Source organism: Leucoraja erinacea, chromosome 1, assembly GCF_028641065.1.
Source record: "Leucoraja erinacea ecotype New England chromosome 1, Leri_hhj_1, whole genome shotgun sequence".
NCBI lineage: Eukaryota > Metazoa > Chordata > Chondrichthyes > Rajiformes > Rajidae > Leucoraja > Leucoraja erinaceus.
In genome coordinates, this window is record NC_073377.1 from 17,079,474 (window position 1) to 17,094,490 (window position 15,017).

General features: G+C 43.8%; 1 protein-coding gene across 1 annotated transcript in view; it reads right to left on the bottom strand.

The window, feature by feature from the left end:
* The window catches only part of LOC129710892 (zinc finger and BTB domain-containing protein 7C), a 166,382-nt gene extending 158,293 nt beyond the window's left edge, over positions 1-8,089 (bottom strand). The window contains exon 1 of the transcript XR_008725767.1: positions 7,725-8,089. The gene's annotated coding sequence lies outside the window, so the exon portion shown is untranslated. The remainder of the gene's footprint in view (positions 1-7,724) is intronic.
* Between the last annotated feature and the right edge of the window lie 6,928 nt (positions 8,090-15,017).

The window sequence follows — 15,017 nt, forward strand, 5'->3', positions numbered from 1 at the left end:
CTCTCCAGCGTTGGCACACCCTTCTTCAGATATGGGGCCCAAAACTACTTACAATACTCCAAATGCAGTCTGACTAGTGCCTTATAATGCCTCAGCATTACAATAGACAATAGGTGCAGGTGTAGGCCATTCGGCCCTTCGAGCCAGCACCGCAATTCACTGTGATCATGGCTGATCATCCACAATCAGTACCCCATTCCTGCCCTCCCCATATCCCTTGTTTCCGCTATCTTTAAGAGCTCCACCTAACTCTCTCTTGAAAGCATCCACTGCCTCCTGAGGCAGAGAATTCCATAGATTCACAACACTCTGGGTGAAAAGGTTTTTCCTCATCTCCGTTCTAAATGGCCTACCCTTTATTCTTAAACTGAGGCCTCTGGTTCTGGACTTGTTTCCTGCCGCTAGCATGTTCAATCCCTTAATAATAAGATCCCCTTGCATCTTTCCATATTCCAGTGTATACAAGCCCAGTCACTCCAATCTTTCAACATATGACAGTCACGCCATCCCAGGAATTAACCTTGTGAATCTACGCTGCACTCCTTCAATACCAAGAATGTTCTTCCTCAAATTTGCAGACCAAAACTGCACACAATGCTCCAGGTGTGGTCTCACCAGGGCCTTGTACAACTGCAGTAGGACCTTTTTGCTCCTATACTCAACTCCTTTTGTTATGAAGGCCAACATGCCATTAGCTTTCTTCACTGCCTGCTGTACCTGCATGCTTTCTTTCAGTGACTGATGTACAAGGACACCCAGATCTGGTTGTACTTCCCCTTTCCCCAACTTGACACCATTCAGATATTAATCTGTCTTCCTGTTCTTGCCACCAAAGTGGACAACCTCACATTCATCTGCTTTAAACTGCATCTGCCATGCATCTGCCCACTCATCCAACCTGTCCTAGTCACCCTGCATCCTCATAGCATCCTCCGCACAGTTCATACTGCCACCCGTGTGTCATCTGAATGTTTACCTGGACTTTCAGAAAGCCTTTGATAGGGCGCCACACGTGAGGGTGCTAAAGAAGAAGAGAGCCTATGGTATTACATCCCTGTTTTTACACTTAAGTCCTCTCGAAATGAATGCTAACATTGCATTTTCCATCCTTCCTTTCAACTTGCAAATTAACCTTTTGGGAATCCTGCAACCGCACTCGCAAGTCCCTTTGCACCTCCGATTTCTGAATCCTTTAGAAAATAGTTTATGCCTTTGTTCCTGCTATCAAAATGGGAATAAAGGCATAAACTATTTTCTAAAGCATTTGCTGCGCTGTATTCCATCTGCCACTTCTCTGCCCACTCTCCCAACCTGTCAAAGTCCTTCTGCAGAGTCCCCCCTTTCTCCACACCACTTGCCCCTCCACCTATCTTTGTATCATCTGCAAACTTGAATACAAAGCCTTCAATTCCCTCATCCAAATCATTAATATACAACATGAGGAGTAGCAGCCTTGTTGTATTGTATTGTATTGTATTGTATTGTATATCTTTATTGTCATTTCCTGAGTATTCACATACCCAGAGGAAACAAAAAAACATTGCTCAACCAGTGTCCATTCAGTGTGCATTAAAAATAAATAGAAATAAAAATACATATATCATGAACAAATTTAACACTCTACTAAACATTCAACAGGCGTTCCGATCGGCAGCAGCACGGCAGTGGTTCTGCTGCAGTGTGTCCAGGTTGGTGGTTGGCAGGGGGCAAAGTCCATTTAGCAGTCTTATAGCCTGTGGGAAGAAGCTGAGGAGCATCCTGCTGGTTTTGCAGCTAATGCTGCTGTACCTCTTCCCAGATGGCAGGATGGAGAAAATGTCATGCGATGGGTGGTAGGGGTCTTTGATGATGGAGATGGCTCTGCTGATACATCTCTTCCTGTATATGTCCAGCAGGAAAGGGAGTGGAGCACCAATAATCCTGCTGGCGGTCTTCACAATCCTGTCTAGTTGGTGCCGTTCGTACGCCTTGCAGCTCCCGAACCAGGAAGTGATGCCGTAGGTCAATGTGCTCTCGATTGTCCCCCTATAAAAAGTCCGTAGGTGTGTAGTGGGGAGACCTGCTTTACGTAGTCTTCGGAGAGGGTGTAGTCACTGCTGGGCTCTCTTGACCAGTGCTGTGGTGTTGGCCGTGGACGTCAGGTCATCAGACAGATGTAGTCCTAGAAACTTCACGCTGCTGACCCTTTCCACATCAGCTCCATTGATGTGCAGAGGTGTATGGTGTTGTTTCCCCGCCCTCCTGAAGTCAACCACCATCTCCTTAGTTTTTCCCACGTTAAGAATGAGGTTGTGGGATTTGCACCAACCTGTGAGCAGCTCCACCTCCATCCTGTACGCCGATTCATCATTGTCACTGATGAGACCCACCACTGTTGTGTCATCAGCGAACTTGTTGATGAAGTTGTTGTTGAGTCTAGCAGTACAGTCGTATGTCAGCAGACTAAACAGCAGGGGGCTTAGGACACAGCCTTGGGGTGAGCCAGTGCTCACGGCTATGGTTTTTGATGTCCTACTGCCCACCCTGACCATTGCGACAGAAAGTTCAGGACCCAGTTGCATGTGCCAGCATCAACTCCCAATAGCTCCAACTTCTCCACCAGCTGCTGCGGAATGATTGTATTATGTTGAATACTGCTTCTCAAAAAGCCCCCTTTATTTCCACTCTCTGCCTTCTACCAACTACCTTCTACCCTTCTACCAATCAGTCAACCTTCTATCCATGCTTGTATCTCCCCTCTAATACCACTGGCTCTCATCTTCTTTAGCATCCACACATGCGGTGCCATATCAAATGCTTTCTGAAAATCCAGGTAAATATCTAGACTCTCCTTTATCTATCCTGCCATTTATTTCCTCAAAGAAATCCAACAGATTCAGATAAGGTCTCCCCTTCACAAAACCAAGCCTATTTTATCATGTGCTCAAGTAATCGGAAATCTCATCATTTATAATGGAATCTACAATCTTACTGAAGTCAGGCTACCGGCCTCTAGTTTCCCCTGTTTTGCTTCGCTCCCTTCTTGAACAGTGGAGTAATATTTGTAATTTTCCAGTCCTCTGGGACCACTCCTGACTAGTGCTTTTAAAAGATCACCAGTAACGCCTCCACAACCTCTAAGCTCAGTTCAGTTTATTCAGTTCTGTTTAATGTCAAGTGTTGTGAGGTACAGTGAAAAGCTTTTGTTGCGTGCGAACCAGTCAGCGGAAAGATAATACATGATCACAAATAAGCCATTTACAGTGTGTAGAGATTTAAGAGTGTGGTGCGAATGTAAGAAGGGATTGTGGATCTACTTCTGTGGCTAGCATGCAAATAGTCGCCTAGGTTGAGCAACATCTTGGAAGCAGCTAACTTTCAGAATCTTAGGGTGTATTCCATCTGGTCCAGGAGACTCATCCACCTTCAGATCCAAAGAAGTCAAACATAAAGATGGAGAGGAGATGATTGCCCACCTCTTTGCAGTGTGGATTTGCTAAGACGGTCTGGAGAAAGATGAAAAAGTCCTTGTCATTGTTCGCAGTGACTTAACAGCGAACTCTGATTTATGGGCTATTCTTATGGACGTGCACAGAGACAGACATCATGCCGCTGGTAAACCATTGATTTGGTGAATGACGCTCTTTGGTCTGCCTGAAACACGTTGTTCTTCCAGCACTGCACAGTAAGAGAATGCTGCTGATTGGCCCATTCCAAACTGCAGAAGAACGTGCTGGAAACATAGAAAATAGGTGAAGGCCATTTGGCCCTTCGAGCCAGCACCGCCATTCAATATGATCATAGCTGATCATCCAAAATTAACACCCCATTCCTGCTTTCTCCCCATTTCTCTTGATTCCGTTAGCCCTAAGAGTGAAGAAGGGTCTCGACCCCGGAAACATCACCCATTCTTTCTCTCCAGAGATGCTGCCTGTTCCGCTGAGTTACTCCAGCATTTTGAGTGTAGCCCTATGAGCTATATCTAACTCTCTCTTGAAAGCATCCAGTGAATTGGCCTCCACTGCCTTCTGTGGCAGAGAATTCCACAGTCATATGTTGATAAAATGGAACAGCTGGGCTTGTATGCTCTGGAATTTAGAGAGGGGATCTTATTTGAAACATATAAGATTATTAAGGGGTTGGATACGCTAGAAGCAGGAAACATGTTCCCAATGTTGGGGGAACCAGAACCAGGGTCCACAGTTTAAGAATAAGGGGTAAGCCATTTAGAACGGAGATGAGGAAATACTTTTTCACACAGCGAGTTATGAGTCTCTGGAATTCTCTGCCTCAGAGGGCAGTGGAGGCCGGTTCTCTGGATGCTTCCAAGAGAGAGCTAGATAGAGCTCTTAAAGATAATGGAGTCCAGGGATACGGGGTGAAAGGCTGGAACTGGTTGTGGATGATCAGTCATGATCACATTAAATGGCGGTGCTAGCACGAAGTGCCGAATGGCCTACTCCTGCACCTATTGTCTACTCAGAACTCTCTGGGTGAAAAAGTGCTAAGGGACACATGGAAGTTCCGACTACCCAAGGCGAAGAGAACCACAGTCTAGAGTTGCTCCGCTGCTGGACATTGAGGGGCTGAGTCTGGTGGGGATATCCCTCAAGCAAGGGAAGGGACATCATCCGTGGGGGCCACATGAGTGGCAATAGGACAATGTGTAAAGAAAAAGGAAAATGCTAACACTACTGGACATAATACTAGGAATACTTAATGTATAGACACAAAGGATTTTTGTAGTGTTTTTATTTTATATTACGAATAAGGTTTATTTTGAAATGAAAACAAAAGAATGATAGCCACTGGCAATGCAAGACGCACTCTGCACTGAAGTTGTATATGAGAGGGCAGCAAGTGGCAGATTTTAGAGAGGCTATCAATGTGGAAATGTTGACATGTAGCACATCGTTCCATGCTAATGTTTAATTATGATAATTATCCCCTGTACAAACACCAACACCCTTGCATCTCTTCCCCCTCTATGGATGCCATTCTACTAATTTCCCCTTCATGCTGCAAAAAATCTTCAGTGCTTCCCTGTTCATAACACTACATTTAAAGGGCTACAGAAGGTACCATACATTTGCAGAGTTGTTCAAAGAACATTCCAGTAATATTTACCATTATCTTTCATTTAGTAAGATCATGGTTGACCTTTCAACTCAATGCCAACTTCCTGCAGCAACTCAATTCTCCCCAACAACAGCCATATTAAGTAGATCAGTAATTAACTCAACTATATTGGATGACATCTTTAAATAGCACTGGTGGGAATGATTTCCTGTTCAACTGAAGTTAAAAAATTGCAGAACTCAAAAATTGCAGTTTGATCAGCAAATTTGCTGATCAACGCTACTTATTCTATATACTGTCAGTCAAACTCATTGTCTATATCATTGCCTTGACCAATCTAAAATTCAAAATAATTTTGTGGGTGATGATAACAATGCAGGACAGCAACTTCAATCGAGCATGATCTGGCTCATAAAATGTATTCCAACAGTGCAAAACCTGTACATTTTCATAAACAACACGTTTTTCTCCATTCTACATTTCAAAATAAATTCCTTTCAAATCTACTTTTCTAATTTACCACAAAGCACAGTTCTCTCTTTCATCTGTAACAGTTTTCCTCTCTCCACACATGCTGTCTGACATGGGTACTTCTAGCATTTTTACTTTATTTTAGATTTCCACAAATAGCAGTAGAAAAAAGAAACTGCAGATACTGCCTTAAAAAAAAGTGCTGTAGTAACTCAGCAGGCCAGGCAGCATCTCTAAGGGAACGTGGATCCTAAGTTTTTCAGACCTTGACTTCAGAGTATGAAGAAGAGTCCAATATAAAACCTCACCTATGTATGTTCTCCAGAGATGCTGTCTGACCCACAGAGTTATTCTAGCAGTTTGTGTCTTTTATTGCTGGAAATGGATCGTTTTGTATCTTACATCAACATAGTTTGTTTCTTCTCTCTGCTGTATTTATTCTCTTCCTATTTACATCAATTAAAAAACCTTCAGCACTATTTTTTCAGCCAGCACAAACTGCAGTATCACCAGTTTAGTCACTAATTTAAGAAGCAATACTGGTAAATGTACTTAATTTAGACATTTAGTTCACAAACATGTACTATCTTTCGGTCTTTCTCTAGACATTAAAATACATGAATTTATCCAACACAGCACATATTTTTGCAGCTTTTAGGTTTTTGTCCAGCAGCTTCAAGTGGTACTTTTACTTCATCACAATAATTGCTGAAAGCATTTACTTGGACAATAAGCCAAAATTGAAAATAAATGTTATTTGCTCTTTGCCTTACTGCGGGTAACCTAGAGTAATTATTCCGATTTCTCAAACTGACCATCCTAGGCCATATTGGGATGCTGGCGTTTCCACGGGAAATGGTCTGATATTTTATCTATGATACATATTTCAGCAAATAGCTGTTAAAAAAAAAAGAACAAATGCTAATTATTCAACACTAACATAACCTTCTTTTAAAAACAATTTTATCAATAAATGTTTCAAAGAAAAACTACCATGGGCTCAGTATCTATTTCTCAACCAAAAATGCAATTAACTATATTTGGATCTCCAAATGATTCATTGTGAATAAACCTTGACATAAGTCTGCTTTCCAACCTTATAGTTTTTAAATTGTTGCCAGTTAACTCAACAGACTTGATAATTTTTTTCATTAACACATCAAAGAAAATAAATATTTCTACTGTAGAAAATACTACAATCACCAAATCCCTCAACTTTCCCCTTTCACAATCCTTTGCATGTATAATGCAGTTTTAGGACAATCGCTCCCTTATGAAATTTAATTAACTTCTCAGAACTGCCCAACTCTTAACCTCCCAGCTAATACAGTTCCTTAATATTACCCCAAATCAATGAAAGAAATCCCTGACAAAGGGCTAACACCATGTTATCTATCTTATGGATATGTACAATAACCTGCTGAATAAGCTATCTCAACTACAATAGTGCTACAGTTAACTATGCTACAGCTCCAATAGTACTACAATTAACTATGTTAACTTCACAATATAAAGAAAAAAATCGGGGGCAGTCAGTGGTCACGTGTAATTAATGACCAACTGTGACACAGTGGAGACATATGAGGCTTGTGGTACCCCATTTCAGCAAAGAGTCAGGGGAAGGAAGCTTAGCCCACATAAAATAAAACATCAGATTAAATAATAGTACTATTTAAATAATTAATTCAGATCGTTCATGTAGAATGCTTCCACAACCAAGGCATCTACAATACTGAAGAATCATGTGACACACCCATACCTGGGAATATTCTCCAATACAACCACTGACAAGCTCCCGTAAGCTTATTCCAGAAATCAGTGAATGAGCTGACGGCACATACCTTACAACAGTTATCACTGACAAACTCGTTGCCTCTGGATTAACCGATTCGTTTGTAATCTATCACCTATTTCTATGTGATGCAAATTGCGGGACAAACTCCCTCAATCCTCTCGCGTGGCAACTGAGTGACATCTTCCTTGTTTCCCCCCCATCCAGACACACTAGACCTACTGACAATCCCTGGGAAAGTATTCGACTGTCTCGAAGCAAATACATGATCTGTCCAAAACTAAAAATCTCCAGTGCACGCTTTCCTTTTATACCAGAAATATAAAATAAAACATCCTGACAAGTTTACCAAGATATACTGCAATAAATTTCGCATCGAAGCACACAGATATTCAGACAGTACCTGTTGTGTCTTCTCCAGCCAGTGTTAACTGCTGTTATTTATTTTCCCCTTCAGATTTTTTTTTAAATTTCTCTTCCCTCCATCAGCCCACAGTCCCTGCTGATGGTGTGTCAGTGAATCAGGAGCCCGGATGGATGTGTGTGAGTGTTGTGTGTGTGTGTGTGCGCCTCCACTCGTCTCTCTCGTCTCTCTCTCCCTCCCATCCCCTCCCCTGGCTGCAGTTGTGAAATATGTGGTTGCTAAGAGAGGTGGGTGATGGGGGGGCGGACAGAAAAAAAACCCCAGCGCCCAACATTACAGTAAAAAGGAGAGGAAAAAAAACAAATAGATTGTCCTTCCACTCACGTCGCAGCCTAGGTTCACAGGTGTATGTGTGTGGGGGTGTGTGTGTGTGTGCGGTGTGTGTGTGTGGGGGGGGAAGGGTGTGGGGTGTGTGTGTGGAGGGGGGTGGGGTGTGTGTGTGTGAGGTGTGTGTGTGTGTGGGGGTGTGGGTGTGTGGGGGGGGGGGGGTGTGTGTGTGTGTGTGTGTGTGTGTGTGTGTGTGTGTGTGTGTGTGTGAGGGGGTGTGTGTGTGTGTGTGTGTGGGGGTGTGTGTGGGTGTGTGTGTGTGGGTGGGGTGTGTGGGGGTGGGGGTGTGTGTGTGGGTGTGGGAGTGTGTGTGTGTGTGTGTGTGTGTGTGTGGGGGGGTGGGTGTGTGTGTGAGGGGGTGTGTGGTGTGTGTGTGTGGGGGGTGTGTGTGTGGGGGGCGGGGGGGGGTGTGTGGTGTGTGGTGGGCGGGGGGGGGGGGGGGGTGTGTGTGTGTGGGGGGTGTGTGGGGTGTGTGTGTGTGTGTGTGTGTGGGGGGCGGGGTGTGTGTGTGGGGGGGGGGCGGGTGTGTGTGTGTGGGGGGGGGGGGGGGCGTTGGCGTATTGACGGACAAGGTTGGCGGCGCGGGGGGGAGCAGCGGCGCGAGCCCCTGCCCGTCCCTCCAACCGCCATCTCCTCCAACCGCCACCCAGGGAGGCGGGAAATCGCCGCCAATTGGAAAAGAACCAACGACGAGTGAATTAAAGTTGAACTAGGGCCAGCCCCACACTCCCACCGTGTGCTTCAACCCCACCGCCTCCTACTACTGCGCTCCCTGCAAAACCGGCAAGTTTCAGCCATTCAAGGCCACGCAGAGGTAAGGGTTTGATTCCCTGCGTGAACCCCCCCCCCCCCCATTTGACCACCGCCCGGTTGAGAGATGGCAACATCGCCATTGAAACAAAAGGGTGAAATCGGCCAAGGTGCCCGAGAGAAAACCAATGACTGGGTCCAACGGTAGACACAAAAAGATGGAGTAAGTAACCCAGCATCTAGGGAGAAAATGAATGAAACCTCTGCAAAAAAAAAGTCTCGATAAAGGAAACGGTCCCGCTGAGTTACTCCAGGTTTTTATGTCTATCTTCGGTTTAAATCCCCAGCGTCTGTAGTTCCTTCCGACACTAGGTCCAATGGTATTGCGATGCCGTGACCTGGTTGTTTAAGTGGCTTTCAGCATATGATTCTTGAATGGCAGAAGAAAGCAGGTGATAGAAAATGAAAACATCAAAAGCAAAGCGCTCCTCCTGCCGGTAATCCCAAATTAACGACACAAATGACGGAAAACACTTGAGCGGAAAACAGGCAGGAATTTTGCAAGGCTATATAAACTTTGCGGTCAATGGTTCTACATCATATTTTGGGGAAGTTAGAGATGTTCGTCCATGGAACTGATGTACTGCAATGTTGAGAACGATATTCTGCACTCTGTATCAAAGATCTTTGCTCTGTATTGGATAGCATACAAGACAAAGCTTTTTACTTACACGTGACCATAATAAACCTGGACCTAAACCGTGGGCGTTTATTAATGTGTTGAACGAGAAGGCAGCAAAGAACGAACAAAAAGGAGGGCAGCGATGGTTAAGGGGATGAAATATAATACAGCAGATTATGTTTAGAAACATAGAACAAATAGGTGCAGGAGTAGGCCATTCGACCCGTCGAGCCAGTACCGCCATTTAATATGATCATGGCTGATCATCTAAAATCAGTACCCCGTTGCTGGTTTTTCCCCATATCCCTTAATTCCTTTAACCCTAAGAGCTACGTCTAACTCTCTTGAAAACATCCAGTGAATTAGACTCGACTGCCTACTGTGACAGAGAATTCCACCGATTCGCAACGCTGGGTGAAGAGGTTTTTCCTCATCTCAGTCTGAAATGTCCTACCCCTTGTCTTAAACTGTGACCCCTGGTTCTGGATTCCCCTGACATCGGGAACATTTTTCCTGCATCTAGCCTGCCCAACCAATCCTTATAAGAATTTTAGATGTTTCTATAAGATACCCTCTCATCCTTCGAAATTCCAGTGAATGTCACTTCATTAATAGGGTGATTTCACGAAAGGTCACTGGAGCGTAGATCCGCACCCACGTGACCGAAAATCTCAAGTGGAGGACATGCTAGACATCCGGTACATGTTAGTGGATGGGAAAACACGCACTTTCCCACCCGTTAAAAACATAGAAAACGGCCAGGATTTGATCTGCAATTTATTGTGCCATTCGGGGTGACCGTGAGGCACAGCTACCTAGATTTACAGTTTTAAAAAAAAAGATAAAAACTAAGGTAAATTAAAGAGGGAGCTGAAGGTGCCAATCCAGCGGAAGTGAACAGCGGACATTTCCCGTGGAGATTTAAAGGCCCAAAATATCGGGAATTATCGTGTTTGCTTGCTGAATTTCATTAAAAGTAAGTCAATAATGCCTTACTTTTGATGAAATTCAGCGAGCAAACGCGATAATTCCCGATATTTTCCACCTTTAAATCTCCACGGCAAATGTCCGCTGTTCACTTCCGCTGGATTGGCAACTTCAGCTCCCTCTTTAATTTACCTTAGTTTCTATCTTTTTTTTTAACTGTAAATCTAGGTAGCTGTGCCTCACGGTCACCCCGACTGGCACAATAAATTGCAGATCAAAACCTGGCCGTTTTCTATGTTTTTAACGGGTGGGAAAGTGCGTGTTTTCCCATCCACTAACATGTACCGGATGTCTAGCATGTCCTCCACTTGAGATTTTCGGTCACGTGGGTGCGGATCTACGCTCCAGTGACCTTTCGTGAAATCACCCTATTCACTTGGTAAAAAATATAATCGAACAAAATGTGACCCCAAGCAACATATTGGAGCATATAACTACAAACTTTTTCAAATTTGTTGTAGAGATGCGATGGCATAACCAGCAGGCGCTATGAAATTCTGATGAAAGGTCATCAACATGAATTATTAAATCTATTTCTCTGTCCAATCCTATTGTGACATCTGCCGAGCATTTCCAGCTTTTTGTTCTTATTCCAAATCTTTAGACTCCCTCTGAAAAGGTCTGGTGGGGGGTGTAGTGGAGGGGGGTGAGTTGTGGGGGTAGGGGAGGGGGGGGTGTGGATGGTAGGGGGAGGGGGGGGGATGTGAGGAAGGGGTGGTGTAGGGAAAGGGGTGGTGTGGGGGAGGGGGGATGTGGGGAAGGGGGTGTGTACGAGGGGGGGTGTGGGCTCACCGATTTCCGGCTCCGACCGCACTCACTGGCTCCAGGACCCGGCTCCGGACTCATTCAGCAGCTCCCCTCCCCAGTGCCTGTCGTGCTCACAGCCCCCGCCCGCGAACACAGCCCGCTCCTGCCCGCGAACACAGCCAGCCCCTGCCCGCGAACACAGCCAGCCCCCACCCGCAAACACAGCCAGCCCCCGCACGCGTGATTGACAGCGGGTGCCGGAAGGGGCTCAGCTCTTCAGGCGAATAACAGACCAATAACTTCTGTAATATTTCACCGATCGGAAACTTGGTGCGCTTGGAGCAGAGGTGAGTAAGGTGGCGAAAAATTCTAACGCTATAGGGTCCCGTTTTTGCGCAAATTTAAAAACAACGCAAACCGGAAGAGGACAAGATGAGAATTATAGTAATAGTAGAGTAGAGATAGATGTCCAGAAATTGAATAAGCCGATTTAGTTTGGAATTTATTTGGAGTTTGTTATGTTTAGTAGCCTGGTGATAGAAACATAGAAATTAGGTGCAGGAGGAGGCCATTCGGCCCTTCGAGCCTGCACCGCCATTCATTATGATCATGGCTGATCATCCAACTCAGTATCCCGTACCTGCCTTCTCTCCATACCCTCTGATCCCCTTAGCCACAAGGGCCACATCTAACTCCCTCTTAAATATAGCCAATGAACTGGCCTCGACTACCCTCTGTGGCAGAGAGTTCCAGAGATTCACCACTCTCTGTGTGAAAAAAGTTCTTCTCATCTCGGTTTTAAAGGATTTCCCCCTTATCCTTAAGCTGTGACCCCTTGTCCTGGACTTTCCCAACATCGGGAGCAATCTTCCTGCATCTAGCCTGTCCAACCCCTTAAGAATTTTGTAAGTTTCTATAAGATCCCCTCTCAATCTCCTAAATTCTAGAGAGTATAAACCAAGTCTATCCAGTCTTTCTTCATAAGACAGTCCTGACATCCCAGGAATCAGTCTGGTGAACCTTCTCTGCACTCCCTATACTCAAATCCTTTTGCTATGAAAGCTAACATACCATTCGCTTTCTTCACTGCCTGCTGCACCTGCATGCTTACTTTCAATGACTGGTGTACCATGGCACCCAGGTCTCGCTGCATCTCCCCTTTTCCTAGTCGGCCACCATTTAGATAATAGTCTGCTTTCCTGTTTTTGCCACCAAAATGGATAACCTCACATTTATCCACATTATACTGCATCTGCCAAACATTTGCCCACTCACCCAGCCTATTGTGAAAAGGACCCGTTTACTCCTACACTTTGCTTCCTGTTTGCCAGCCAGTTCTCTATCCACGTCAATACTGAACCCCCAATGCCGTGTACTTTAAGTTTGTATACTAATCTCTTATGTGGGACCTTGTCGAAAGCCTTCTGGAAGTCCAGATACACCACGTCCACTGGTTCTCCCCTATCCACGCTACTAGTTACATCCTCGAAAAATTCTATAAGATTCGTCAGACATGATTTACCTTTCGTAAATCCATGCTGACTTTGTCCAATGATTTCACCACTTTCCAAATGTGCTGCTATCCCATCTTTAATAACTGACTCTAGCAGTTTCCTCACTACCGATGTTAGACTAACTGGTCTGTAATTCCCCGTTTTCTCTCTCCCTCCCTTCTTAAAAAGTGGGGTTACGTTTGCTACCCGCCAATCCTCAGGAACTACTCCAGAATCTAAAGAGTTTTGAAAGATTATTACTAATGCATCCACTATTTCTGGAGCTACTTCCTTAAGTACTCTGGGATGCAGCCTATCTGGCCCTGGGGATTTATCGGCCTTTAATCCATTCAATTTACCCAACACCATTTCCCGGCTAACCTGGATTTCACTCAATTCCTCCAACTCCTTTGACCCGCGGTCCCCTGCTATTTCCGGCAAATTATTTATGTCTTCCTTAGTGAAGACGGAACCAAGTAGTTATTCAATTGGTCCGCCATATCCTTGTTCCCCATGATCAACTCACCTGTTTCTGACTGCAAGGGACCTACATTTGTTTTAACTAATCTCTTTCTGATTGCAGAGTAAAGCTGCTCCTGAACCAGAACGTTACAATTTTCAAGCTCCTATACCTTCTTCCCGATGGCAGGAGTATAATGAGAGTATGGCTAGGATGGTTTGGGTCTTAGATGATGCCTTTTTGAGGCTGTGACTCCTGTAGATTCTGTCCCTGATGGAGAGGTCCGTACCCATGATAGATTAGATACTGTTTACCACTTTTTGCAATCTTCTTCGTTCCTGGACATTTGAGTTGCCGAACCAGACCATGATGCTGCCAGTCAATATGCTCTCTACTGTAGAAGTTCAATAGAGCATTTGATAGCATTCTGAATCTTGTAAGGAAGATGTAGATGGGCTTTCGTTATGATTGCATAAATGTGCTGCGTCCTGTACAGATCTTCAGAGATTGCATGCCCAAGAATTTGAAGTTTTTGACTCTCCACCACCATCCGGTCGATAAAGACAGGTTTGCGGATCTTCGACCTTGTGGATCCAGGGAGAGCGAGCCAATTGAATACATTATCGACCTAAAGGTAGGAACCAGAAACTGATGGTGGAAGGTTATTTTTTGAACTGGAAACTTATGATTAATGGTGTGCCAGAGGGATGGGCAGCGGGCCCATTGTTTGTCATATATATATAGGTATGTTACAAAACCTACCTGAATCGTCATTGGGAATCTGCCCACAGCCAGGTCCGCGATTTTGGCGCTGTTTGGAGGGGGCGGGTTTAAAACGCGATTTTTACTAGGCTGTACTAATCGCAGATGTTCAGCCTAGTAAATCATTAACGAAAAATCGCTGCAAGACCCGGTCGCAAAAGGTATTATTAGTTTTATAGGTCTCGATAATATAGTTATAATAGTTTTAAAATTACTGTCTGATTCCGCAACCTCTCGCAGCCCCAGGGTTTTATAAAGCAAACAATTAAAGGTATGTACCTTATTTTTACATTAAATGGGGCATATATATAACCCTATATATCAAGTTATCTATAGCGAGTAGTTCATTTTGGGCTTTTTATATCCCGCAGTATTTTTCTCGGCATTTGAGGGCACTAATCCAGCGCGATGTCAACGTTCTAAACCAGCGCGTTCCACATGAACCCACTAGAAAGCCGATTTAAATGGGCATTTATTTACAGCAATTGAACACTAAATTCCTTCCATTTGGCCTATAAATTAATGTAAATTAGATATAAAAATCATGTTATATTGTGAATTATTTGTGAATAATCTTTGGACACTTAGGCTATTTAAAAATGTTAATCTTTCCTTAAGAAATGGGCTTTTGACTATCCAAGATCACAGCTTTTTTGTAATGTCCATTGAAAATCAATAGGGAACAAGATGCTAATTTCCGAGTATGAAAATGGCCATAACTTTTTTAATACTTGAGATATGAAAGTGAATTTGGTGTCAAATTAAACTTATTGTTATGCTTTATCTGATGGGATAAATTGCAGACTTGATTTTTAAAATCTCAAAATTTTGTAACATTGCTAATATATATATATATATATATAATTTATATATATGTATTATATATATATATGTATTATATATATATGTAATATATATATATATATATATATATGTGTGTGTGTGTGTGTATATATATATATATATATAATATAAATGATTTTAATGAGAATGTGACGGCACGGTTGGTAAGTTTTATATTTGACACTAAAATAGGTGGCATCATAGACAGTAGAGAAGGTAAT